Source organism: Triticum dicoccoides, chromosome 4A (assembly GCF_002162155.2).
Source record: "Triticum dicoccoides isolate Atlit2015 ecotype Zavitan chromosome 4A, WEW_v2.0, whole genome shotgun sequence".
In the NCBI taxonomy this organism is placed as follows: Eukaryota; Viridiplantae; Streptophyta; class Magnoliopsida; order Poales; family Poaceae; genus Triticum; species Triticum dicoccoides.
The window spans coordinates 658,968,798-658,973,461 of record NC_041386.1 but is presented as its reverse complement, the minus strand read 5'-3'; positions in this window follow the sequence as shown (position 1 = coordinate 658,973,461).

The following is a 4,664-nucleotide window of genomic DNA, read 5'->3' as shown; positions in this document are numbered from 1 at the left end:
TCCCACTCACTTTATTGTAAATACAGGCTTCATCGTAAGTCCATATAAAACTATATGCTTTGATCAACTTATCAAAGCGTATATTCCAACTCCGAGATGCTTGTACCAGTCCATAGATGGATCACTGGAACTTGCACATTTTGTTAGCACCTTTAGGATTGACAAAACCTTCCGGTTGCATCATATACAACTCTTCTTCCAGAAATCCATTCAGGAATGCAGTTTTGACATCCATCTGCCAAATTTCATAATCATACAATGCGGCAATTGCTAACATGATTTGGACGGACTTAAGCATCAATACGAGTGAGAAAATCTCATTGTATTCAACATCTTGAACTTTGTCAAAAACCTTTTTCGACAAGTCTAGCTTTGTAGATAGTAACACTACTATCAGTGTCCGTCTTCCTCTTGAAGATCCATTCATTTAAGATAGCTTGCTGATCATCGAGCAAGTCAATCAAAGTCCATACTTTGTTCTCATACATGGATCATATCTCAGATTTTATGGCCTCGAGCCATTTCGCGGAATCTGGGCTCATCATCGCTTCCTCATAGTTCGTAGGTTCATCATGGTCTAGTAACATGACTTCCAGAACATGATTACTACACCACTTTGGTGCGGATCTTACTCTGGAAGACCTACGAGGTTCTGTAGTAACTTGATCTGAAGTTTCATGATCAATATCATTAGCTTCCTCACTAATTGGTGTATTTGTCACAGGAACTGATTTCTGTGATGAACTACTTTCCAATAAGGGAGTAGGTACAGTTACCTTATCAAGTTCTACTTTCCTCCCACTCACTTCTTTCGAGAGAAACTCCTTCTCTTAGAAAGGATCTATTATCAGCAACAAATTTGCCTTCGGATCTGTGATAGAAGGTGTACCCAACAATTTCCTTTGGGTATTCTATGAAGACGCACTTCTCTGATTTGGGTTCGAGCTTATCAAGTTGAAAAACCTTTTTTTTTTCTTATAAGCATCACAACTCCAAACTTTAAGAAATGACAGCTTAGGTTTACTGCTAAACCATAGTTCATACGGTGTCATCTCAACGGATTTAGATGGTGCCCTTTTAATGTGAATGCGGCTGTCTCTAATGCATAACCCCAAAACAATATTGGTAAATCAGTAAGAGACATCATAGATTGCACCATATCCAATAAAGTGCGGTTACGACGTTCGGACACACCATAACGTTGTGGTGTTCCAGGTGGCGTGAGCTGTGAAACTATTCCACATTGTTTTAATTGAAGACCAAACTCGTAACTCAAATATTCATCTCTACGATCAGATCGTAGAAACTTTATTTTCTTGTTACGATGATTTTCAACTTCACTCTGAAATTCTTTGAACTTTTCAAATGTTTCAGACTTATGTTTCATTAAGTAAATATACCCATATCTGCTTAAATCATCTTGTGAAGGTCAGAAAATAATGATACTTGCCACGAGCCTTCATACTCATTGGTCTGCATACATCAGTATGTATTATTTCCAACAAGTCAGTAACTCGTTCCATTGTTCCGAAGAACGGAGTTTTAGTCATCTTGCCCAAAAGGCACGGTTCGCAAGCATCAAATGATTCATAACCAAGTGATTCCGAAAATCCATCTTTATGGAGTTTCTTCATGCGCTTTACACCGATATGACCCAAACGGCAGTGCCACAAATAAGTTGCACTATCATTATTAACTTTGCATCTTTTGGCATCAATATTATGAATATGTGTATCACTACGATCGAGATCCAATGAACCATTTTCATTGGGTGTGTAACCATATAAGGTTTTATTCATGTAAACAGAACAACAGTTTATTCTCTTACTTAAATGAATAACCGTATTGCAATAAACACGATCAAATCATATTCATGCTCAACGCAAACACCAAATAACATTTATTTAGGTTCAACACTAATCCCGAAAGAATAGGGAGTGTGCGATGATGATCATTTCAATCTTGAAACTACTTTCAACACACATCATCACTTCACCCTTAACTAGTTTCTGTTTATTCTGCAACTCCCGTTTCGAGTTACTACTCTTAGCAACTGAACCAGTACCAAATACCGAGGGGTTGCTATAAACACTAGTAAAGCACACATCAAACACCTGCATATCAAATATACCCTTTTTCACTTTGCCATCCTTCTTATCCACCAAATATTTAGGGTAGTTCCGCTTCCAGTGACCATTTCCTTTGCAGTGTAAGCACTCAGTTTCAGGCTTTGGTTCAGCTTTGGGCTTCTTCGTGGGAGTGACAACTTGCTTGTCAATCTACTTGAAGTTCCCCTTTCTTTCCCTTTGCCCTTTTCTTGAAACTAGTGATCTTGTCAACCATCAACACTTGATGCTCTTTCTTGATTTCTACCTTCGTTGATTTCAACATCACGAAGAGCTCGGGAATCATTTTCATCATCCCTTGCATACTATAGTTCATCACGAAGTTCTACTAACTTGGTGATGGTGACTAGAGAATTCTGTCAATCATTATCTTATCTGGAAGATTAACTCCCACTTGATTCAAGCGATTGAAGTACCCAGACAATCTGAGCACATGCTCACTAGTTGAGCGATTCTCCTCCATCTTTTAGCTATAGAACTTGTTGGAGACTTCATATCTCTCAACTCGGGTATTTGCTTGAAATATTAACTTCAATTCCTGGAACATCTCATATGGTCCATGACGTTCAAAACGTCTTTGAAGTCCCGATTCTAAGCCGTTAAGCATGGTGCACTAAACTATCAAGTAGTCATCATATTGAGCTAGCCAGACGTTCATAACTTCTGCATCTGCTCCTGCAATAGGTCTGTCACCTAGCGGTGCATTAAGGACATAATTCTTCTGTGCAGCAATGAGGATAAACCTCAGATCACGGATCGAATCCGCATCATTGCTACTAACATTTTTCAACAGAATATTCTCTAGGAACATATCAAAATAAACATATGAAAGCAACAACGCAAGCTATTGATCTACAACATAATTTGCAAAATACTACCAGGACTAAGTTCATGATAAATTTAAGTTCAATTAATCATATTACTTAAGAACTCCCACTTAGACAGACATCTCTCTAGTCATCTAAGTGATCACGTGATCCATATCAACTAAACCATGTCCGATCATCACGTGAGATGGAGTAGTTTTAATGGTGAACATCACTATGTTGATCATATCTACTATATGATTCACGCTCGACCTTTCGGTCTCCGTGTCCCGAGGCCATATCTGTATATGCTAGGCTCGTCAAGTTTAACCTGAGTATTCTGCGTGTGCAAAAACTGGCTTGCACCCGTTGTAGATGGACGTAGAGCTTATCACACCCGATCATCACGTGGTGTCTGGGCACGACGAACTTTGGCAACGGTGCATACTCAGGGAGAACACTTCTTGATAATTTAGTGAGATATCATCTTATAATGCTACCGTCAATCAAAGCAAGATAAGATGCATAAAAGATAAACATCACATGCAATCAATATAAGTGATATGATATGGCCATCATCATCTTGTGCCTGTGATCTCCATCTCCGAAGCACCGTCATGATCACCATCGTCACCGGCGTGACACCTTGATCTCCATCGTAGCATCGTTGTCGTCTCGCCAATCTTATGCTTTCACGACTATCACTACCGTTTAGTAATAAAGTTAAGCATTACATCGCGATTGCATTGCATACAATAAAGCGACAACTATATGGCTCCTGCCAGTTGCCGATAACTTGGTTACAAAACATGATCATCTCATACAATAAAATTCAGCATCATGCCTTGACCATATCACATCACAACATGCCCTGCAAAAACAAGTTAGACGTCCTCTACTTTGTTGTTGCATTTTTTTACGTGGCTGCTACGGGCTGAAGTAAGAACCAATCTCACCTACGCATCAAAACCACAACGATAGTTTGTCAAATAGACTCCGTTTTAACCTTCGCAAGGACCGGGCGTAGCCATACTTGATTCAACTAAAGTTGGAGAGACAGTCGCCCGCAAGCCATCTCTGTGCAAAGCACGTCGAGGGAACCGGTCTCGCGTAAGCGTACGCGTAAGGTTGGTCTGGGTCGTCTCGTCCAACAATACCGCCGAACCAAAATATGACATGCTGGTAGGCAGTATGACTTGTATCGTCCACAACTCACTTGTGTTCTACTCGTGCATATAACATCAACATCAATAACCAGGCTCTGATACCACTGTTGGGTTTCGTAGTAATTTCAAAAAATTTCCTACGCGCACACAGGATCATGTGATGCATAGCAACGAGAGGAGAGTGTTGTCTACGTACCCAACGCAGACCGACTGCGGAAGCGATGACACGACGTAGAGGAATTAGTCGTACGTCTTCACGATCCAACCGATCAAGTACCGAAACTACGGCACCTCCGAGTTCGAGCACACGTTCAGCTCGATGATGATCCCGGGACTCCGATCCAGCAAAGTGTCGGGGAAGAGTTTCGTCAGCACGACGGCGTGGTGACGATCTTGATGAACTACAGCAGCAGGGCTTCGCCTAAACTCCGCTACAGTATTATCGAGGAATATGGTGGCAGGGGGCACCGCACACGGCTAAGGAATCGATCACGTGGATCAACTTGTGTCAACTTGTGTGTTTTGGGGTGCCTCTACCTCAGTATATAAAGGAGCCAAGGGGGGAG